Consider the following 24,979-nt stretch of genomic DNA (forward strand, 5'->3'; position numbering starts at 1 on the left):
AGACTAGCGCATGTAACTAGGAGACAGACATAGAAGAAGACAGGACGAGCTCGTCCTGTCTTCTATGTCTGTGTCCTAGTCACATGCACGAGCATATTTTGCACGAGCTCTGTTACCGGGTTGAAAACCAGTTAAAAGCCTTCTCATTCGGAAAGCTTCTATGACGATCGAAGTTTTGAAACTTGAATGACTTCACGTGTCAGTGTTGATGAGGCCATTTTTTCCCGTATGCACACGTATTCTCTCTTTTGGCGCCTCTTTTACACTCTAAAAGTAGCACCAGAACGAGTAAAGATGGTATAATTACATGTTTCGTAAACAAAGAAGATGCGGCTAAATGACGAATGAATAGCTAATGCCCCCAACATATGAGGGCTATATACTGCCAGTATTGGAGCGTTGGCATAGAGTGAAGCTGTCGGTAAATATATTTTATGACGTGAATGCCCTTACTTAGATTTGCATGCATTGAGTGCGTTCTCCAATATCTTTTATTGTGTACAGCAGGTGCACCTAAAATAGTTAACGACCACTGAATAAAGTCAACACCAATTTTATTCAGTATTAAGATGCAGTTTTTACTGCTGATTTTTCATCTGTACTTAAACTCTGCGTGGCTTATTGCTCACGTTCCTGTTATCGTTTAGCACTAAACATCAGTGCTTCTACTGGATGACTTCTCCTTGGCTAGCAGTTCCCTAACGATCTTCTTCAGAGGCGTCTCCAGGTTTTCAATTCTTTCTTCTAGGCGCTGCAAGAGGTAGACAAAATACAGCAATAAATTTAGGTTTACATATTTAGATTTACTCATCACGGCGCGTTCGTCGCAAGATAAAAATTCTTGTCCTGAAAAAATTAAAGGAATGTGACAGTAATGAAGAAATAAAAAAATAATTTAACACATCTTTTGACTATTTGCCAGCCCTATAGCTTACCACGCATTCCGAAATCTAGGTAATAACATGTTGGCTGGATTGACTGAGCAGCAGTGATTGGTGAAAATTGCCGAAGCTTCAAGCCGCGTTTTTCTAAGCGCTAAGATAAGAAATGTTTTTTGAAACCTAAAAGAAATTGCATAAACTTTCGGTGGTGGAATGAAATACCAATCGGAAAATAAATCGAGCCTTTAATATGAGCTTCCTTGCAAATCTCAAATTTATTCTTTATCTTGAGAGGTGTCGATTTTTCGATGTAGTGTATTTCGCAGTGTTCGAAATTTAATTGTTTTCAGAACTCAAAGCAAGCAGTAAATTCCAATAACTGCAGCCCACAGGTCTCCGAGCTCATAGGGCCAGCCGTCTTACTAGGGCTGACCCCGCCTTACATTCTAATTACTCTGTCTTATCCACAGGTAGTTTGGGGATATTATCAAATATCATGATCGGAGTGGTGACGGACTCAGGGTTGAGAGCCTGATCATTATCTTATCGAAGATAAGCAAGGTCAGTCTCAGCTGACTCCATCTAGTTTCTATAATATTTTTTTTATAATCGACGCTCTCGTATCCCTCCTTTCACCACGCTCCGTGTTTTTCTTATTTTGCGCAGGTTTTCTTCCTGTCTTGAGCATTTTATTTTGCAGATGAGCGTTGTGCATTGAAACATGATTCAAAGTACTAATAAACCATAAAGAGGGGATTAACTTGTGCGGAACCTTGCGACTGCTAATGTGGTCACTTGAGAATTAGCCGTTAGCTGAGCGCCTGAAAAGCGAGACGAGGTGCTATCTGATAAAAAAGGAAGGCAAAAAGCTATATGAAGTAGCGCTATACAGAAGCTGCAGGTCATGTTTTAAGAAAGAGTTTGGACAAGCCTACAATAGACGATTTATAGACCGAGAAAAGAAGAGTTTAATTGTGCATAACTGCGAAAGAACACGACAAGAACACAGTAAAAATAAAAGTGCAAAACAGACAAACAAGCAGGAGCATGGTTAGATTTTAGATCCATCAGGCGGCTCAAAATTGTCGACTATTCAATTAAATATTCCCATATTTTTACTGACAATGAAATTCGCTGCACAAGGTGATTAGTTTCGACGCACTCTTTGCGTCGAAACTCAGGTTTGTTTTAGGCGGAACTCTGGCGTAAAAGAGAATCAAGACTTCCATAGTGTCCCGCATGGGTCTAGAGTTGAGCCACATGATCCAACCAAAATGAATAATGAGTAACATGAGTCGTGAGGCGATGTGACAAGTGAACCAACAAGATTTCCCTATCTTGATTCATATAGAGTCATAGTGAGAGCTTGAACTTGTTTAAATCAGGTGTGCGGTTGAGCAGACATGAGTTCAGAGCCGAAATATGTTGGCCTTCATGATTTAGAATGATACCGAGAACTGAGCCTACGCGTTTACTGTGTCCATCAAGACACGTGAAACACAAAGGCCGACTAATAAAGTACTCATAAACACACTAGACAGATCAAAGCTAAAGGGAAGTAATGTTTTTTTTTTTTCTGTGGGCCTCAATGAGTACCCTTGGTAATTCCCATCACCCGCTGAATGATCGTTCTCATCTTGTGTCAAAAAAAAAGAAAACAAGGGACCGGGTTAAAGACAATATCAAAGTGGGCTTTTCAGATTGAGAACGCGCTAGCCTCCCTTATTTGGGTCTTTAAGGTTTAGGTTTGAGCGGGGCAAGCGCCTCAAGTTTGCCTTAGCGACTCAACTCAATTTCTGCCTGTGAATGCAGAAGCAGCACAATTGGCAACGCTATACGCAGTAAATAAACGAAGGGTAACTCACCTTTATGGTGTCTCTCAGATTTCTGACTTCCGCTTCCAAGAATTTGCATTGATCACTTTCTTCCTTATCACTCTGGCGGCTAAGAAGAGAAGATAATTAGGAAAATTATATTAAATAGTAGGGTATCTCTTTAATAGAGAAATCATGACGTTGTGACCATGCAATCTACTTTTTGATATCAGTGAAAGGGCTCGTCGGTTCACTTGTGTCACCAGCGGCAGCACGTGTCGGCAGCTTAACTGCCGGCAGCTTAACTCATTAACTGGGATGCCTTTCGAGCTGCACGCGCCGCCCTCCCAGACACTCCCATCGCAGACATCGACACATGGGTGCAATCACTCAAGCATGACGTTCACCACAACACGCGACACATTGAAACTACAACCGAAACCCCTAGCCTCGACACACGCATAGCCCACCTCTGGGAGGTTTATCACAGCCCCCTGAAACACTGGAAAGGCAACCAACATAACAGGACACTTAAAAAGCGGCTCGCCGCGCTGCAGACACAAATCCAACAACGCGCTTAGTAGCACTGCCGATCCAGCTGGGGACATATATGTGACGGCATCGCCGGAAACCTGTCCAGCAAACGCGCATGGCAACTCCTCCAACACCTCATTGATCGCACACGCACCAAATCAGCAACACAACACTACGTCACACGCCTCACACACGAACACATTTACTATCTCGACACCCTACTAGACACACTTCAAACCATGTACACCTCTCCAGGCGCCCCCACACCTCTACCCCACTACACAGGACAAGCAAATTCCACACTCTACACCGACATCACGGAGAAGGGTCAGAGCGGCCCTGCTGATTCTCCGCGCAAACTCAGCACCTGGTGAAGATCAAAATCACTAACTCCATGCTCCGTAATCTGGACGACCAATCGATCACCCACATTACGAAATACTTCAACCAATGCTGGAGGGAGGGCAACCTCCCGCAGTCATGGCCCCGCGTGAAGGTAATATTCATAATCAAACCCAACACATGACTTACACTCCAAAACCTTCGCCCGATTTCGCTAACCTCATGCTTCGGGATGCTCCTCGAGCATGTTGTGTTAGCGAGACTCACAAGTCACATAGCGGACAACAATCTATACCCACATAGCATAGTGGGATTTCGCACCCATCTATCTGCACAGGACGCCATACTGCAACTCACACACGGCACTTTCGACCTGCTTCTTCCAGGTCGCATGAAGGCAGTTTTAGCTTTGAATCTCTCCAAAGCTTTTGATCGCATTGAACATCAGGCGATCATGACTGCCCTATCCCCATTGAATGTGGGTGTGCGCACGTACGCCTGCGTTCAAGCATTCCTCACTGACTGCACGGCTGAGATACACTTCGGCCCTCCGTTTTCCCCCTCCTACACGCTTATTGGAAACTATTCCCCACCTGAAGCACACTCTTTATGCCGGCGATATCACCCTGTGGACCACCCACGGCAGTGACGGCGGCATAGTGAACACCTTACAGGAAGCGCCACCCTCACCCAAAATTACGCATGGACCATCGGACTGTCTTGCTCCCCAGAGAAGTCCGAACTGCTCCTCATCCGGCCTAAGAACCGCCGCTCTTTCCGCTGCCCGATTGCCATTGAACTCAATGGTGACCCGGTACCTGAGGCTGACACCCTCCATGCATTGGGCGTGCACATCTAGAACGATGGTAAAAACACCACCCTTAAGAAACTCAAGCAGGTTGTAGGCGGAATATCGCACCTCATCCGCAGGGTTTTGGGACATCATAGAGGCATGAAGGAGCGCGACCTCTGTCGCCTCCTTCATGCCTTTGTCCTCAGCTGTGTGCTGTACACTACCCCATACCTACAACTATCCAAACATGACATAAACGCTTTGGATGCCTTGATCCGCAAGGCATTCATGTTAGCACTTCATCTTTTCCTCAAACACCCACAGACAGATTACTATGCCTGGGCCTCCGCAACACGATTGGGGAAATGGTGGAGGCCCATCGTCAGGCCCCATACATCAGGCTCATACAAACCTCCACAGGCCGGTATATCCTGGACTCTCTCGGACTCAGAATACCGGCCAACGACCAAACCCTCCTCGCCATCCCACGACCCCTCCACCGGGAGCTCCTCATCAAGCAGCTCCTGAGGTATGTGCACCCTTCCCACCATGAGCAGCGCCGCACAGCACGAGCGAAGACACTCCATCGAGCGGACGGCTCTGAGCTGGATGCCGTATGGGTGGACGCTGCCTGCACGGGTGATGAAGCGACAGCAGCTGTGGTGGACTCCTGTTTATCCGCCCTCCTCACAGTACCTCTCCCTCCAGACACCTCCCTAGAGGCTGCAGAGAAAGCCGCCATTGCACTTTCTATCACCCGCACGGAAGCCCGGTACATTTCAAGTGAATCTAAAACTGCGGTTGTAAGTTTTTCTCGAGGCGGAGTCCATGTACCTGCTTTTGGCATACTGGACTCGCCCGATGCACCCCCACCCCGCCAAGTGTAGCTGATATGGGTGCCTGCGCACACTGAGAATCCCGAAAACGAGGCCGCCAAAGTTTTAGCCCGAGGTTCTTTAAACCGGACTCAGGTGGCCTCGGATGAGGGATTCACGAACGAGCGCATGCACTCATTCAGTGAGCTGACCCAGGCATACAGAGCCTCACACGAGCTCTACCCCCTGCCCCACCACTCCCTAGATAACAAACAAGCAACACTCTGGCGTAGACTACAGACTCACACTCTCCCTTCACCTGTTAACCTAGCCCAATATCATCCCTCCTTCCCAACTCCGGCATGCGCTCTATGCCCAGAACCCTTCGCCTCTTCCCTCCACATCATTTCCCACTGCCCGGCGGACCCTCTCCCGCGGGACCTAGAGAACCTCAAGACCTGGGAGGACTGGGAGGCCCTGCTGCCCTCGGATGACCCGGCCGTGCAGACCATCGCCACCGGCCGTGCTGCCAGTGTTATCGACCTCAGGAACATAAACACTTGAGTGCAGTGGGGTCGTGCGGGGACCCTGGGGCGTGCCCCGAATTCCTTTGTAAATAAAGTTTTCTCTCTCTCTCTCTCCACGCTCCACTAGTACAGGGAGGCCTTGTGGTGGGAACATTCTCCCGCCAGCATGTTCAGTCTTGTTTCGGAGTTTTCTCTTTGCCCTGGCGTTAGCAAATGTTAGCAGATTAGCAGCTCTTCTGGCTCGGAGACTAACCAGCCACTGCTGCGATTCAGGGAAATAATAACGCATTATAGCGACAACCACCGCCTTTTTCCGCCCCCTGCAAAGGGGCTGAGTAAGATGGAGGAGCGAACTTTAAGGCGCCTGCAGACAGGTACTCTACTCTGTCCTGCAATAATAAAACATTACGATCCTAACACGGATGGGCGATGCCCGCACTGTAGGGAGACCTGTGATATCTTCCACATGGTGTGGGCATGTACTCAAAATCCCCACCTAACCCCTTCCCCTACCCCTTCCAGAGAGGCATGGGAGACTGCCCTCCTCATCTGCTCCTCGGTTGAGTCCCAAAGGGCTCTGGTGAAACGGGCGAGACGGGGCCTCGTCATGCAGTGTCCCGGGCTAGGGACGCCGACTATGTAGCGGGGCCACTCTGTGGCTCCCAAACTCTATTTCATCAATTAAAAGTTTTCACCACAAAGCCTACAGCGCAACACACACAGAGGAGATTGCCATTGCTCTGGCTCTCACGAATCCCAAGTCAAAACACATCATCACCGACTCGCGAGGGGCCTGTCGGAACTACGAGTTGGGCTGGGCTCCCCCGCTTGCCTGGCGCATACTGGAATATAGCTGTCGATCTGAAGATCAAACTCCACGCAACTTGATTTGGGCCCCCGGTCACCAGGGACTCCAGGAAAACGAACAGGCCGATCAGGCCGCCCGCGCACTCTCTCCCCGGGCTATCTCCCTGTCCTTGGAAGGGTACTCCCAATCAGACAATCTGGCCATTACATTTAAACAAATCACCGATTACTACAAGGAGGAGCACCGGCGCTACCCGGCCCCTTGTAAGGGTCTGGATCGCGCTGACGAGCGCCTCCTCATCAAAATTCTCACTAACACTGTACTGTGCCCGGCGGTGCTTAAACATTTCAATACATCCTTTGATGGTGCGTGCCAGTTCTGTGGAGAGGTGTCTGACACCTTCCACATGGTTTGGGCGTTTCAATCTAACCCATCTATCCCCCCCATCCCCAACCCGACCAGAGAGGACTGGGAGGCGGCCCTGCTCGGCTGTCAAGATCTAAAGAGCCAAAAGGCCTTGGTTCAACGGACGCGGGCGGCGTTGCTTGCCAATGTGGCCCTGGAATAGGGGCTCCACCTAGTACTGTGAGGGGAAAGGGCCAATAGGGTCCTACCCCAATCACCTTTCTGTAAAATATTTCAATTGCCCATAAATGTTTTTCACCACCACCACCACGCGAGCTCGATGGTTTGGAATGAACAAAGGCGCGTCTAGTGAATAAGGGTGTTGTCTTAGAAGGGTGCGTCAGAGACATCTACTGTGGTGTGCATTCTTTTCGGGTGTACACCGAGATATGAGACACAGGCGTATTTCCTTTAAAAATTTTCATTTCATTTTCCTCAAGGCCTTAAGGCGCGGTTCGGGTATCCACCGAGATACGAGAGAGACAGGTGTCGTTTTATTTCCTTAAAACCAATTTTCATTTCATTTTCCTTTCCTTATGGCGTAGTTCTGATGTCTACCGAGATATGAGAGACAGGTGTCCTTTCCTTCCCTTCGGGCAAGGCTTCGCGCCGAACGGGCGATGGCGTTATGGGGAATCATTGGCAACTCTGCAACACGCTGTCGCGTCCCACTCTTAAAGATTAAGCTTAAGCGTCCTCTAAATGTTTTCTGTTCCTTTAAATCCATTCCCATCTCGCCTCACAACGCCGGTTGAGGTGCCCACCAAGAATTTAGTTTCTGCAGCGTCTCCATTCCTTAAAATAAAAATTTTGTCTGTTAGATCAGACAGTTAGTGCATGTTTACATTTTAACCTACTATGTTCATTTATTTATCACCCTCGCATCAACCGTAGTATACACGTTGCTGCAGTTGTTTCAAATTATTTACACACAACACTAAAATGGTTATGAATAGTTCGCATTGCCCTTAGGCTGCCTTAAAATTGGTTTAACAAATCATTGCTGGCTTTGATTGGGCTTGGCATTTTTGTAATCCGGGAGAAAGTGGTTTTGTATTTGCAGACGTTTTGTGCGCACATTCCGACTGATCCAGTAAAATTTTGTGCGCTGCTTGCCAAAGCGTGACTGAGGAGGGAATTTGTAGGTGGCTCATTGGTCGCGGTAGACAGCTTTTTTGTTCTCTTAAGTGTCACCTGGGGTGGTATTCTCGCGGTGTCGCCTTTTGCGACATGTCGCATTCGCTCTGCGCTGATTGGCTCTAGCCACGGTGACGGCGGCGTGACGACACGGATCCGCCTTCCTGCTACGTCATCGTGACGTCGCCCCAATTTGCTACGCTTAGTCGAACAACGGAATGCGCTGAAGCGATTCGCGCAGGCGACGGGCTACGAAATTGATACTAGACGCCATGAATCCCACTCTCCTTGCCTGGTTGTTAAGTTGCGAAGAAAAATGGCGTGTCCGCGGACATCACGACCAGTTTGCCTTGGCCGACGAATCTTGTCGGAGGCATTACCGGCTGTCGAAGAGCACAGCACTGTGGCTACCGCCTGCTGAGCCGGACTGCCACTCGCCATGCAGACTTACTTTGGACCGTCGTAAAGAGACGACGAAACAGACGTTGCCCGCTGCGACGAGATGGCCTTGGCAGCGCTGGCGCTCGCATCTACATGACCCTTCAAGGAGCTTTAATGCACGTTAGTGCAACGAAACAGTGTCTGCACGATCCAAAGAGGATTTAAAGCAATGTGACGACTTTTACAAACCGACAACTGAACATTAGAGAGTTTTAGTATTGTGGGCTTTGCGTAATTGCGCGCATAGCGGAATAGCGGGTCCAGAGTGCGCATGCGCAGAACGCTAATGGGAAAATAGCGTTAACGTACGAACGCAATTGGCAGTTGCGGCTTTTGCGCCCTTAGCGTGTAAGCATGGCGGCGTCCTTCCAAGCGAGAGCCGCCCGCTTCAGCCAATTCAGCAGTCCTTGCGAGTCCGGTCGGCGTGTTTACCGCCAACTACTGGTGTTGTTGCTTTTCGCTATGACTTACCTTGCTTCGACGATAAAGTTTAAGCTGCAATTCAGCCTAGTTCTTGAGATACGCTCTCGATTCTGGAGCGCGGAGGCCTAATGGGACCTCCAGCTACACTGCTACCGTCTTCAACTGCCCGAGACGCAGCTGAAACCTAGCACAACCGTCCGGAACGAAACAAAAATAGATTTGGAGCTATTTCGCGGTGTTTTATAAAATTAAATGAAGTAAAGCGAGTTTACATTAAATTTTTAATTTATTATTAAATTTTAGATTAATGTTTTTTGAACATTAGATATCATGTGATGGCAAATATTCTTGCTATCAAAGGTACGAAACTACTGCTGCTACTGAATCAGCAATGGCAAATTGTCGCTTCTCGGAGTGAATGAAAGCACCGCCGACGAAAGTGCCGGCGGCGGTTTCCGTTTCTTTGAGCAACTGTACGCACTTTTTTAGGCCCCGCGCTAATGCGACATGTCGCAAAAGGCGACACCGGGAGAATACCACCCCTGGGGCACCTGCGGGCATGGGGGAACGATGGCCACGCGTTACTTGCCGATGAAGAGACAGGAGGCTTCACCGGTTGTAGCCATGGCGGCTTCACTCTTCACGGTCACTTCGTAATTGCGTCCACCGAAATGCTGCACGCAGGAAACTTGTTCAAATCCAACTACGGAGGCTGTCGTATCGAAGACATCCTCCGGGCTAGCCCTCTCAGGGATGACGATGTCAAAGGCTAGAGGCTTTGTAGGTGGCTGGCTCACCATATTGAGGCGCTGCAAGTGCTGAGCAGCAGTTGCAGTTTTAGCCGTGAAATGTTTAAATGATTTGCGATAACAATGACAGGTGTTTCGCGCTTTTGCGCAGAAAGTTACCCGGATTGGAGCCCCTAATGCTCCGGCTCAGTAGCCGAGCACCGTAACCGCTGAGTGAGAACGGAGTGTGGCGGCCGCAGGCGAAACGCAAAGCTCCTGTGGTTGTCATTGGTCGCGGTCAGGTATCTTTTTATCGTTGTTGAGAGATCATTGTCATGCAAATGTTGACCAGCAGTTCCAGTTTAGCCGTGAAATGTTTAAATGATTTGCGATAACAATGACAGATGTTTCGCGTTTTTGCGCAGAAAGTTACCCGGATTGCAATCCCTAATGCTCGGACTCAGTAGCCGAGCAGTCTAACCGCTGAGAGAGAACGGAGGGTGGCGGCCGCAGGCGAAACGCAATGCTCCTGTGGTTGTCATTGGTGCGGTCAGGTATCTTTTTATCGTTGTTGAGAGATCATTGTCATGCAAGTGCTGAGCAGCAGTTCCGGTTTTAGCCGTGAAATGTTTAAATGATTTGCGATAACAATGACATTTGTTTCGCGTTTTTGCCCAGAAAGTTACCCGGATTGGAACCCCTAATGCTCCGGCTCAGTAGCCGAGCACTCTAACCGCCGAGAGAGACCGGCGGGTGGCGGCCGCAGGCGAAACGCAAAGCTCCTGTGGTGGTCATTGGTCGCGGTCAGGTATCTGTTCATCCTTGTTGAAAGATAATATTCATGCAAGTGCTGAGCAGCAGTTCCAGTTTTAGCCGTGAAATTTTTAAATTATTTGCGATAACAATGACAGATGTTTCGCGCTTTTGCCCTGAAAGTTACCCTGATTGGAGCCCCCACTGCTCCGGCTCTAACCGAGCACTCTAACCGATGAGAGAGAACGCCGGGTGGCGGCCGCAGGCGAAACGCAAAGCTCCTGTGGTTGTCATTGGTCGCGGTCAGGTATCTTTTTATCGTTGTTGAGAGATCATTGTCATGCAAGTGCTGAGCAGCAGTTCCAGTTTTAGCCGTGAAATGTTTAAATGATTTGCGGTAAGAATGGCAGATGTTTCGCGTATTTTGCGCTGAAAGTTACCCAGATTGGAACCCCCAATGCTCCGGCTCAGTAGCTGAGCACTCAAACCGCCTAGAGAGACCGGCGGGTGGCGGCCGCAGGCGAAACGCAAAGCTCCTGTGGTTGTCATTGGTCGCGGTCAGGTATCTTTTCATCGTTGTTGAGAGATCATTGTCATGCAAATGCTGAGCAGCAGTACCAGTTTTAGCCGTGAAATGTTTAAATGATTTGCGATAACAATGACAGATGTTTCGCGTTTTTGCGCTGAAAGTTACCCGGACTGGAACCCTTAATGCTCCGGCTCAGTAGCCGAGCACTCTAACCGCTGAGAGAGAACGCCAGGTGGCGGCCGCTGAAAGTTACCCGGATTGGAACCCCCAATGCTCTGGCTCAGTAGCCGAGCACTCTAACCGCTGGGAGAGAACGCCGGGTGGCGGCCGCAGGCGAAACGCAAAGCTCCTGTGGTTGTCATTGGTCGCGGTCAGGTATCTTTTTGTCGTGTTTGAGAGATCATTGTCATGCAAGTGCTGAGCAGCAGTTCCAGTTTTAGCCGTGAAATGTTTAAATGATTTGCGATAACAATGACAGATGTTTCGCGTTTTTGCCCAGCAAGTTACCCGGATTGGAACCCCCAATGCTCCGGCTCAGTAGCCGTGCACTCAAACCGCCGAGAGAGACCGGCGGGTGGCGGCCGGAGGCGAAACGCAAAGCTCCTGTGGTTGTCATTGGTCGCGGTCAGGTATCTTTCATCGTTGTTGAGAGATCATTGTCATGCAAATGCTGAGCAGCAGTACCAGTTTTAGACGTGAAATGTTTAAATGATTTGCGATAACAATGACAGATGTTTCGCGTTTTTGCGCTGAAAGTTACCCGGATTGGAACCCCCAATGGTCCGGCTCAGTAGCCGAGCACTCTAACCGCTGAGAGAGAACGCCGGGTGGCGGGCGCAGGCTAAACGCAAAGCTCCTGTTGTCATTGGTCGCGGTCAGGCATCTTTTTATCGTTGTTGAGAGATCATTGTCATGCAAGTGCGGAGCAGCAGTTCCAGTTTTAGCCGTGAAATGTTTAAATGATTTGCGATAACAATGACCATGATGTAAAAAATAGCGCACAGGGAACACACGGGACGGAAAGTAAACGACGCAGACAAGCGCGTCGTTTGCTGGATAACAATGACCGATGTTTGGCGTTTTTGCACTGAAAGTTACCCGGATTGAAACCCCCAATGCTCCGGCTCAGTAGCCGTGCACTCAAACCGCCGAGAGTGACCGGCGGGTGGCGGCCGCAGGCGAAACGCAAAGCTCCTGTGGTTGTCATTCGTCGCGGTCAGGTATCTTTTCATCCTTGTTGAAAGATCATTGTCATGTAAGTGCTGAGCAGCAGTTCCAGTCTTAGCCGTGAAATGTTTAAATGATTTGCGATAACAATGACAGATGTTTCGCGTTTTTGCGCTGAAAGTTACCCGGACTGGAACCCCCAATGCTCCGGCTCAGTAGCCGAGCACTCTAACCGCTGAGAGAGAACGCCGGGTGGCGGCCGCAGGCGAAACGCAAAGCTCCTGTGGTGGTCATTGGTTGTGGTTAGGTATCTTTTCATCCTTGTTGAAAGATCATTGTCATGCAAGTGCTGAGCAGCAGTTCCAGTCTTAGCCGTGAAATGTTTAAATGATTTGCGATAACAATGACAGATGTTTTGCGTTTTTGCGCTGAAAGTTACCCGGATTGGAACCCCCAATGCTCTGGCTCAGTAGCCGAGCACTCTAACCGCTGGGAGAGAACGCCGGGTGGCGGCCGCAGGCGAAACGCAAAGCTCCTGTGGGTGTCATTGGTCGCGGTCAGGTATCTTTTTGTCGTTGTTGAGAGATCATTGTCATGCAAGTGCTGAGCAGCAGTTCCAGTTTTAGCCGTGAAATGTTTAAATGATTTGCGATAACAATGACCGATGTTTAGCGTTTTTGCGCTGAAAGTTACCCGGATTGGAACCCCCAATGCTCCGGCTCAGTAGCCGTGCACTCAAACCGCCCAGAGAGACCGGCGGGTGGCGGCCGCAGGCGAAACGCAAAGCTCCTGTGGTTGTCATTGGTCGCGCTCAGGTATCTTTTCATCGTTGTTGAGAGATCATTGTCATGCAAATGCTGAGCAGCAGTACCAGTTTTAGCCGTGAAATGTTTAAATGATTTGCGATAACAATGACAGATGTTTCGCGTTTTTGCGCTGAAAGTTACCCGGATTGGAACCCCCAATGCTCCGGGTCAGTAGCCGAGCACTCTAACCGCTGAGAGAGAACGCCGGGTGGCGGCCGCAGGCGAAATGCAAAGTTCCTGTTGTTGTCATTGGTCGCGGTCAGGTATCTTTTTATCGTTGTTGAGAGATCATTGTCATGCAAGTGCGGAGCAGCACTTCCAGTTTTAGCCGTGAAATGTTTAAATGATTTGCGATAACAATGACCGATGTTTTGCGTTTTTGCACTGAAAGTTACCCGGATTGAAACCCCCAATGCTCCGGCTCAGTAGCCGAGCACTCTAACCGGTGAGAGAGAACGCCGGGTGGCGGCCGCAGGCGAAACGCAAAGCTCCTGTGGTGGTCATTGGTTGCGGTCAGGTATCTTTTCATCCTTGTTGAAAGATTATTGTCATGCAAGTGCTGAGCAGCAGTTCCAGTTTTAGCCGTGAAATGTTTAAATGATTTGCGACAACAATGACAGATGCTTCGCGTTTTTGCGCTGAAAGTTACCCGGATTGGAGCCCCCACTGCTCCGGCTCAGAAGCCGAGCATTCTAACCGCTGAGAGAGAACGCCGGGTGACGGCCGCAGGCGAAACGCAAAGCTCCTGTGGTTGTCGTTGGTCGCGGTCAGGTATCTTGTTATCGTTGTTGAGAGATCATTGTCATGCAAGTGCTGAGCAGCAGTTCCAGTTTTAGCCGTGAAATGTTTAAATGATTTGCGATAACAATGACAGATGTTTCGCGTTTTTGCGCAGAAAGTTACCCGGATTTGAACCCCCAATGCTCCGGCTCAGTAGCCGAGCACTCTAACCGCCGAGAGAGACCGGCGGGTGGCGGCCGCAGGCGAAACGGAAAGCTCCTGCGGTTGTCATTGGTCGCGGTCAGGTATCTTTTTATCGTTGTTGAGAGATCATTGCCATGCAAATGTTGACCAGCAGTTCCAGTTATAGCCGTGAAATGGTTAAATGATTTGCGATAACAATGACAGAGGCCGCAGGCTCTGGTTGTTCCTCCAACTCACTGTTCACAACACGTAGCCGAGCACTCTAACCGCTGAGAGAGAACGGAGGGTGGCGGCCGCAGGCGAAACGCAAAGCTCCTGTGGTGGTGGTTAAAAACTTTTATTAACGATTAAATAATTACAGAGAGGTGATTGGGGTAGGGCCCTGTTGGCCCCTCCCCTCGCAATACTAGGCAGAGCCTCTATTGCGGGGCCCCAGTGGCAAGCAACGCCGCCCGCGTCCGTTGAACCAATGCCTTTTGGGCCTTGAGGTCTTGACAGCCGAGCAGGGCACCTCTTGATCTGCTCTGTCGGTGTCGAGGGGGATAGATGGGTTTAAGGTTCACGCCCAAACCATGTGGAAGGTGTCAGCCACCTCGCCACAGAAGCAGCACGCGCTATCAAAGGATATGTTGAAATGATTAAGCTCCTCCGTGCCCTGCTAGAATCACTTCTGCGAAAGCTACACCATCTAGCAGGGAAACATCCCCTACTCATCGGTGGGGACTTCTAGTCAGCATACTGACTGGGACCACGACACATCGAGGCCGCAGGCTCTGGCGGTTCCTGCAGAACCTCCAACTGACTGTTCACAACACGTTTCAGAATGCCTACGCGGATCGGCAAGTGTCAGCATGGACTGACTGACTGACTGATTGACAAAGAAGGATGAAAATGGAAACTGCACGGGCTTGCCGACTGGCTGCGGCTGAGCAACCATCACTGCCACGTGCAGACAGAAGAGAATCGAGAGGTTATAGTGCAAGACAGAGAGAGAGAGAACGTGCGCCGCAGTAACCGCGTCCGCCGTAGTAGACACTGGTTGCAACTGACACCCCTAAGCTCCTCTCAGCATGGACAACAGTCCGCAACTGACGCGGAGCGTCAGGTGCGCGGTGCTACTTGCTACCAGCGCTACCAGTCCGCGGTGCTACCTGGAACCGAGCACAACATACGCTGGGCAGTGATCAGTATATTATACAAATCACTGTCCCGTACAAACCACCCCGTCACACAAATACAACACACAAGCTCATTAACTGGGATGCCTTTCGCGCTGCACGCGCCGCCTTCCCAGGCACTCCCATCGCAGACATCGACGCATGGGTGCAATCACTCAAGCATGACGTTCACCACAACACGCGACACATTGAAACTACAACCGAAACCCCTAGCCTCGACACACGCATAGCCCACCTCTGGGAGGTTTATCACAGCCCCCTGAAACACTGGAAAGGCAACCAACATAACAGGACACTTAAAAAGCGGCTCGCCGCGCTGCAGACACAAATCCAACAACACGCTTAGTAGCTCGGCCGATCCAGCTGGGGACATATATGTGACGGCATCGCCGGAAACCTGTCCAGCAAACGCGCATGGCAACTCCTCCAACACCTCATTGATCGCACACGCACCAAATCAGCAACACAACACTACGTCACACGCCTCACACACGAACACATTTACTATCTCGACACCCTACTAGACACACTTCAAACCATGTACACCTCTCCAGGCGCCCCCACACCTCTACCCCACTACACAGCACAAGCAAATTCCACACTCTACACCGACATCACGGAGAAGGGTCAGAGCGGCCCTGCTGATTCTCCGCGCAAACTCAGCACCTGGTGAAGATCAAAATCACTAACTCCATGCTCCGTAATCTGGACGACCAATCGATCACCCACATTACGAAATACTTCAACCAATGCTGGAGGGAGGGCAACCTCCCGCAGTCATGGCCCCGCGTGAAGGTAATATTCATAATCAAACCCAACAAATGACTTACACTCCAAAACCTTCGCCCGATTTCGCTAACCTCATGCTTCGGGAAGCTCCTCGAGAATGTTGGGTTAGCGAGACTCACAAGTCACATGGCGGACAACAATCTATACCCACATAGCATAGTGGGATTTCGCCCCCATCTGTCTGCACAGGACGCCATGCTGCAACTCACACACATTTTCGACCCGCTTCTTCCAGGTCACATGAAGGCAGTTTTAGCTTTGAATCTCTCCAAAGCTTTTGATCGCATTGAACATCAGACGATCATGACTGCCCTGTCCCCATTGAATGTGGGTGTGCGCACGTACGCCTGCATTCAAGAATTCCTCACTGACCGCACAGCTGAGATACACTTCGGCCCTCTGTCTTCCCCCTCCTACACGCTCATTGGAAACTATTCCCCACCTGAAGCACACTCTTTATGCCAGCGATATCACCCTGTGTACCACCCACGGCAGGGACGGCGGCATAGTGAATACCTTACAGGAAGCGCCACCCTCAACCAAAATTACGCACGGACCATCGGACTGTCTTGCTCCCCAGAGAAGTCCGAACTGCTCCTCATCCGGCCTAAGAACCGCCGCTCTTTCCGCTGCCCCATTGCCATTGAACTCAATGGTGACCCGGTACCTGAGGCTGACACCCTCTATGCATTGGACGTGCACATCTAGAACGATGGTCAAAACACCACCCTCAAGAAACTCAAGCAGGTTGTAGGCGCGATATCGCACCTCATCCGCAGGGTTTTGGGACATCATAGAGACGTGAAGGAGCGCGACCTCTGTCGCCTCCTTCATGCCTTTGTCCTCAGCTGTGTGCTGTACACTACCCCATACCTACAACTATCCAAACATGACATAAACACTTTAGATGCCTTGATCCGCAAGGCATTCATGTTAGCACTTCATCTTTTCCTCAAACACCCACAGACAGATTCCTATGCCTGGGCCTCCACAACACGATTGGGGAACTGGTGGAGGCCCATCGTCAGGCCCCATACATCAGGCTCATACAAACCGCCACAGGCCTGTATATCCTGGACTCTCTCGGACTGCGAATACCGGCCAACGACCAAACCCTCCTCGCCAACCCACGACCCCTCCACCGGGAGGTCCTCATCAAGCAGCTCCTGAGGTATATGCACCCGTCCCACCATGAGCAGCGCCGCACAGCACGTGCGAAGACACTCCATCGAGCGGACGGCTGAGCCGGATGCCGTATTGGTGGACGCTGCCTGCACGGGTGATGAAGCGACAGCAGCTGTGGTGGACTCCTGTTTATCCGCCCTCCTCACACTACCTCTCCCTCCAGACACCTCCCCAGAGGCTGCAGAGGAAGCCGCCATTGCACTTGCTATCACCCGCACGGAAGCCGGGTACATTTTAAGTAAATCTAAAACTGCGGTTCTAAGTTTTGCTCGAGGCGGACTCCATGTCCCTGCTTTTGGCATACTGGACTGATATGGGTGCCAAGTGGAGCTGATATGGGCGCCTGCGCACTCCGGGAATCCCGAAAACGAGGCCGCCAAACTTTTAGCCCGAGGTTCTTTAAACCGGGCTTAGGTGGCCTCGGATGAGGGATTCACGAAGGAGCGCATGCACTTATTCAGTGAGCTGACACAGGCATATAGAGTCTCACACGAGCTCTACCCCCTGCCCCACCCCTCCCTAGATAACAAACACGCAACACTCTGGCGTAGACTACAGACACACACTCTCCCTTCACCCCTTAACCTAGCCCAATATCATCCCTCCTTCCCCACTCCGGCATGCGCTCTATGCCCAGAACCCTTCGCCTCTTCCCTCCACATCATTTCCCTCTGCCCGGCGGACCCTCTCCCGCGGGACCTAGAGAACCTCAAGACCTGGGAGGACTGGGAGGCCCTGCTGCGTTCGGAGGACCCGGCCGTGCAGACCATCGCAACCGGCCGGGCTGCCAGTGTTATGGACCTTAGGAACATAAACACTTGAGTGCAATGGGGTCGTGCGGGGACCATGAGGCGTGCCCCGAATTCCTCTTACAATAGATTTTCTCTCTCTCTGCGGGCTCAGTACACTGTTCACGAAAATTTTTATGAGGAGCCGCTCGTAAGGCGATCAAGTCCCTTAAAAAGTGCCTGGTAGCGCCGGTGCTCTTCCTCGTAATAATCTGGGAGGTGTTTGAATGTAACGACCAGATTGTCTGTGGTGGGGAAAACATTTATTAGGAAGTGACAGGAGATATGCAGGGCTGAAGAGGTCGACGAACGACATCGTCGGTCGGCCACCTGGTGTCCGGCCTAGAAGACGAGCCCACCGCGGGGAGGCAACGTCACCCCAACCTGCGCCTAAGACCTCTTCTTTAATAAAGTTTAGCTCCTCCTTACAAGCACTAGGTGGAGGTCTCTAGTTTGAGACCTCAGTGGCGGTGGCAGCCGCCCGGGTGCGCCCAACTAAGGCTTGCTGGACTTGCAAGTCGTGGCAGCCGAGCAGGATCGCCTCCTTGTCCTCCCGGTTTGGGTTGGGGCTGGGGGGAATAGCCGGGTTGGAGAGGCAGGCCCACACCATGTGACAGGCGTCTGAAGATACCGGTGTTCAGTGCGGGCAGCTGCCGTTAAAAGAGGGGTCGAAATGTTTTAGCGCTGCCGGGCACAGCAATGTATTGGTGAGAAGGCGGAGAAGGAGCCGCTCATCCGCCTTCTTGAGGCCTTTACAAGGGCTAGGGTAAAGGCGATGACTATCATGATATCACCTTTGAATGTATAGACCGAATTAAAATCGGGTTCCTGATCGGGTGGGGAGGAGAAAACAGCCTGATGTGGGAACGCGCGGGCTACTGAGTCTGCTGCGTCGTTTCCTGCCAACCCCTGATGAGCAGGGGCCCATATAAGGTAAAGATTTGCGGGATCCGTGTCCCGTATGCAATTTTGGTAGATTCGATAGGCTAGGAAGGGAGTGCAACCTTGTTTGACGTTCCGACAGGCCCCTCGCGTGTCGCTAATTATGTATTTTGAATCGGAATATGAGGCTCGAAGAGTAATCGCGACCTCTTCTGCGTGTGCTGCACTGAGAGCTCTGAAGGTGGGGATGTTAACTGTGTTGCTGTTGTGAACTACCGCGGCTGTGTACCATCCCTCGTGGTGAAGGCAGGAGGCGTCCACTTAGTTTTGTTGCCATAATGGGCTAGGGCTTGCGCTCGTTCCAGGCGCCGACCATTATGGTCTTCGGGTGACATGTTGGCTGGAGCAGTGGCGTCGCCAGAAATTTGGTTCGGGGGTAGGGGGGGGGGGGGGGCTCATGTTGCAGCGTGGCGTCCTCACAGAATTTGTGGAGGGATCAAACACAAGAATGGTAACTGCATTGACAATGCCATTGTGCATTAGATGACGCTACGCACTGTCTACACAAGTGAAATATGTATTTTTAAAATAAAATTGAATTCGTATGTGTTAAAAATCATGGCAGACATAACTGATACCAATGCTTCCATGTTTTTGCGTATTTAATAAGTAAAGAAAATATCACACGAAGTCTGGAGCTAGATCAGTCAGAAACCAAGAAAGCAGCGCATGTCGCTGAGATGAAAAACGAAATGGCCATGAAATTAGCAAGCAGAGGACAAATATTTGAATGAATCTACCTCACACACATTAGACCTATTCTTGAGTATGCTAGCGTGGTGTGGGTTCCATGTATTATTACATTATCGGATGGTTTAAAACGCGTACAGAACCTTGCAGCGCGTTTTGTCGCCAATGAGTACGACTTTTGACACAGCGCGTCAGCAATAAAGGAATCTCTTGGCTGGGAACTTCTCAGTAATTGGCGCATGCGCACTAAACTAGCAATGTTCTATCACATCTATTTCAGCAAAACCGGGATTGACAAAACTCTATGTTCAGAAGCCACATTAAATTCATATAGGCCGTCAGGTGTGACAAAAGCTGTCTTGGGGTGGTGGTGGTGGTGAAAACATTTAATGAGAAGGGACCGGAGGTATGTTTAGATCAGCCCGTAAGGGATCGATCCTTACAAGCACCAGGGGAGGTCCCTAGTGTGGGACCCCTGATTCTCACAGCCGGTCTCCTCTACGGCGTGGCGGCGACGGAGGTGGAAACCGCGGCCGCAACGGAACGGAGTGGTGTTCCAGTTTGGGTGGGCGCTTGCTGCTCACTGCTTTTGCTCCCTCGCTGCTTTCTGATAGCATCCTCGATCGCCCGCACCGATGCGCACCGGGGCGCCTTGGTGCGCACCTTCAATCCTCGATCAACTGCACCGGTGCGCACCCGCGGTCCTCGATCACCGGAAGCGCACCCTACGGGGTTAGTGTTTCGTTGCCGCGACTCGCACCCGGAAAATCGGCGGTTCGCAAGGGTGCAATCCCGGCAAGCATAGCGGGACGCGTGCTGCGGACAAGCCGCCTTTAGCCGTACACGGTGGCTCATTCTATCTTGCTCGTGTCTACGCACAGACTTACGTGATGGAGCAGAGAATACGGATGGTTGCCGCTATTGATGAACTGCTGTCAAGTTCGTCTGATAGCGAAGACGACATGATAACCGACTTGATAGCCTAAACACGCAATGAATGACCGAAAATTTGTTTATCGGGTCATCAGGCGCCTCGCCGATACCGGAGTGAGCGTCGGTTTACATTGCACTGCTTGGCATATATAGCTGCAGTGAGCATGGCCTTTGACATGTGAAATGTGTGATTTATTTGCAGTTCCGAGAGCATTTTCGGGTGCGCAGGAGCGTTCGACTGGTGTTGTGGTTTAGAATCAAATGCACGCGCCAGAAGAAAGACACCCTAAAGGCGGCGCTGCATGCACGAGCCGCTGCGGGGTGCAGCTTGTCCTCGATGTTGATCCTCGCCGGTGCGCCACCGCCGTGGTGCGCAAAGAACCGCGCTGGTTTCGGGGCGCACCTGGTGCGAGGTGATCGAAGACGCTATTAGCGCCCGGGCACCCATGCACCCGCGCATCGCCGCCGAAGCCGCGACGTTCGCCAGCGGCATCTCTTGGTCGCAGCAAGCAAGCGGTGGGTCACGTGAAGCGACCTCGTGCTGTGATTGGTGCGCCCTACGTAGGGCGAGGTTTCGTCGCCGCCGCTCGACGGGAGCGTAGAGCACGACCCGGCGTAACCGGCCGCCCGATTTGGGGGGGGGGGGGGGGGGGGAATGGTCCAAAAACCGGTCCCTACGTCAGCTGCGGGCGCGACGGAGGCGACGGAGCAAGGGAAAAACCGGCTGTGAGAATGTGACTTAAGTCGTGGTAGCCGAGCAGGGTCGCCTCCCAGTCCTCCCGGGTTGCGTTGGGGATGGGGCGAATGTTCGAAGACACCGCTCTACAGTGCAGGCAGTTGCCGCCGCTGCCTGGCCATTCTGCTGCGGCTACGGAGACGCCGGGCCTAGCGCTAAGCAGCGAGGTAGCCTCTGATGTTGCCGAAGGACTGTTTTGATAGCGATGGCTGCACTAAGTTCCCTAATTCATACCGCGCCTCTTGCTGTCGAGCTTGAAGCTCCTTGGTTGATCTATGGCTGGTGTTGCTATGCGCTTATGCCTTGCCATGTGTGGTCCACTCAGTGGACCACCCTTGACCTTCCTTGCGCTTTCACCTTAGAGTTTCTGAGGGGGAGTGCAAGAGGTCACATGACCTTCGCGTGATAGCTCGTGACTGTGGCATGATGGAATGTGGGTGTGACGTCAGCGTCGAGAATTGTATACGTATAACCGAGAGCTTCGCGCTGCAGCTTTGGCTACTGTTAGCTCAGTTCGGCCGAGTCGTATCGCAGCCTAAATTGTTTTTAAATCCCTGCTTATAAAGAGCTAATTAAGCGAGGCGGGTTCTCGGTGGTGATTTGAAGGCGCCCTCCCTTAAGCTTCGAAAAATATTGCAGGGGCCTTGAAGCGCGCCGAAAGTTCTTCCACCATCTCTGTAGAGAGTCTGCAGAGCATGGTAAATTCCGAATGGAATGAGGTTGCAACCACGCTTTTCATAGTTTCGTGTGATCAATGCACTAAGCCGCTAAGCTTTGGTCCACCTGGTTTTCGAGCAAGCTGTAACCCGAGGAAAAAAAATGAAGCTCTGCAAGCTGACACTGCGCCATCATCACCAGAGCGACATGTATCATCTGCGTCAGCGCTTTTTCAATCGCTGAGTGACACTCAACTTCTGTACCTGCGCAAATCTTTCAAACGCCGCCATAACGGAAGCGCTTTGCGCCTAGTATCACCATCAGCGCCCATGTTTCTATACAAAGTACAGCTGTGTACAGGTCGGGCGTCACGTTAGCTGTATCGGGCTAAAAATGAAGCTGGGCTCAGGGTGGGCTCCGTAAAGTGGTTCTCGCGGTAAAATGCAAAGGCAGTGTCCTCGAAGCGCTAAACAAAGAACAACCGAAACTGGAGCGAGAGAGCACTCTTCAAGCCATGGCTGGGCCAATTTACAAGTACGTGAGGGCTTCGTTGCTCATTCTCACGTGGATGCCGAAGAGTTTACTGCGAAAATATGCACATACGAAAAAGAGAGGAGCAGCAATAGGGCGGCGTTTTACGGCGAAACCTTTTATAGGCTCATGACTCGCCAGCGTGTCCGTCCGCGCGAACTTGTCAATCAAACATGCTACCCAACCATGACTTCTTGAAACTCCAAATGTCCATTACGGTCAAACTGATGTACCAAATAGATGTACCAACTAGATCAACTTTCCGTTATACTGAAAGGTGCCTTAGTGTTCAGCTGACTGGGAGCCCTGTGGAAAGAATGTGCTGTGTTGTCGATTATTATGGTATTGTTTAAATCGAACAATTGCTCTCGGTTGTTACCAGTTTATGCATTGTGAGGAGAAGCAGGTTTCTTAGATGTCTGGACATGAGGGTACCAGGCTTGCACGAGCAATTACGTGTGGACAGCATTCGCGCGTACTGGTACTGCTCTGCTTGTGAGGTGTGCCTGACTACTCAATTCTTGGAACCATCTCCTTGTGGGTTTGTATTAAGCAGTAGCACCCTCTTGTCAGTTGATGTTCAGTGCGCGTTTTATGCACCTTTAAATTGTATTTGCGATAATGGGGTCACTTGGTAACCCTAGTTTAATGTAAGGGTATGTGTGGCAGCTTATGGTATATCGAAACTTTGGAGGTAACCTTTATGGGGTTTAAAATAGGGAGATAAATCCGTTCTCCCCGCTTAAGCGCGGCTGACATAGTTCAAAACCGCCCGGACCCCACCCCGTGGTCGCGAGCGCTACCGAGCGCACGGCGACCACGGCGGGCTTTGCTCTGCGGGAACAAAGGAACGACACAAGGCATTTATTGCTATAACAACAATAACGCCAGCTAGCAACAAAGTACACTGAGGAATCGAGGATGTCCGGCTCACCAGCACGGTTACGAGCGAATGTTCGCCCACGGTAGGGCAAGAGGGAAGCTCCGAGGCCAGACGGGACGAGCTGAGGGGAACATGTTTCCACAAGAGGTCGCCCGCGGCGAAGAGCGGAGCTTTGCGCGTGAACGTCCACACGCTATCCCGGCCCCAGGGAGAAGAGACCCCGTCGCTCCCCGCGAGCGCGCAGCAAAACGCCATCCGTGGCGCTGGTGTCGCTGCGACGCGAGAGCCCTCTTCTGTTAGCTAAAGTGACCAAACTGAGAAGAGAGCGTTGCGGGGAAGCTAACTACAGTAGGGGGTGCAATACGGGAAAGCGAACCACGGGGAGGCGAGTGCATACCCACACCTTGTAACGTGGTTTTCCTCTAATTTTGTTTGTCGTCATACACATGTCATGACTTCACGACCGGCTACAGGGCGAACACAGATTTCTGTTCTCTTTCGCACTATCCCACACTTGAATGACGTCACTTCAAAAAGCCGTAACAAACTATATTATCTTCTACAGCTTTCCTTTCGTTGGAACAGTCCGGTAAGTGCGATGGTGCTTGGAAGCTGTAGCCTACGTTGGACTCCCCGTCGAGGATTCGGTCGTGTGCGTTGCTTTGTTGGCACGAGGCAACTAGAGTCACCCGATTTCCAAGACGTTGCCAGCGTGAAGGTGCTTGTTGGTTTATAGTGATTGCATCACGATCTGTTAGCTTGTCACTGCTCTTGTGAACGGTGCGTATCTGGTTAGCTGAGATGAACTGAGCAGTACATACATCTCTGTACACGCCTAAACAGACCCTCCCACTCTTAAGTTGCGCAATTGTCCTCATAGAGACAGTCCTCTTTTTACAGGTGCCTGTAGTATGTTAAAAGAATTGGCCTTATTGTTTCCTCATTGAACCTTGGGCGGGCTTTCGTGCCTGTTTCACATTCGTAAGGTCTGAAAAGGCAGTGCTTGTGGGAATGACTTATGTTATACAAAGGCTATATAAGGCGAGGCCTTTAAGGGCATAGTAAGGTGAGTGGTAATATGCCTTCCTTTGCAGTGCGCTAACTTGTGACTCGTAGAAAAACAATCAATAACCATTAAGTGCAGTGCTGACTGTATTACTACGGCGAGAATGTTTTTGTTGCATTTGCTGAAATTGTATCTAAATACCGGTACTGCGTTGAATAAGATGCACATACTCATATACTGCAAGTATTTCCTAAGTGCTCAAGACCTTCAGAATATCTTCGCCATACAGGCGGTGTGCACAGTGAGGTACCGGCATGAGATCTTTCGCGCAGCCTGAGCGTACGGCTGGTGTAGAGCAACAGGATTAGGGTAATTCAAGTTAGCGATGCGCATAATTAAATACGCGCATGAAAGTTTCTGTACGTAAGCCAAGAAAAACTCCAATAGGTTATGCTAGCTAACCAGCGTTTCATATGGTGTCTTCGACTCGTCGCTCCCACGATCCGGTTCGGATTTGGCAAAGTGAGAGCCGCTCTATCTCCGAGCGCATAGCGAGACCGGTCAAGCCGAATGGTCTGCAAGTTTTCAGAGCGAAAGCGCAGGGAGCAGAAAAAAGACGTAACTTCCGGAACCGCCACACCGCCGTGGCACCGCCGCTGCCGCTGGTGTCAACGACAGCAGCGACGCGGAAGTGGCTCTGTCACGTGAATACATCTGGGGGCCGCTCCGACTTTTTTCTCAGAGCGCCTCAGAGCGCTCTGAGTTGGAGGCGGGCGCTCTGAAAGAACCAGCCGAATGTAGTCAGAGCGCTTGATTTCGACCAGCCGAACGTGC

At 50.9% G+C, this 24,979-nt stretch overlaps 1 long non-coding RNA gene across 1 annotated transcript; it reads right to left on the bottom strand.

Annotated features, from left to right (window-relative positions):
- Window positions 1–537: 537 nt before the first annotated feature.
- Window positions 538–2,844, bottom strand: LOC149328282 (uncharacterized). The gene is made up of 2 exons (XR_016285865.1): window positions 2,747–2,844; window positions 538–751 (listed from the first exon to the last, which is right to left on the bottom strand). It is a non-coding gene; the product is annotated as an uncharacterized LOC149328282 (long non-coding RNA).
- Window positions 2,845–24,979: the final 22,135 nt, after the last annotated feature.

This window comes from Amblyomma mixtum, chromosome 9 (genome assembly GCF_055824585.1).
Source record: "Amblyomma mixtum isolate Tamu chromosome 9, ASM5582458v1, whole genome shotgun sequence".
NCBI lineage: Eukaryota > Metazoa > Arthropoda > Arachnida > Ixodida > Ixodidae > Amblyomma > Amblyomma mixtum.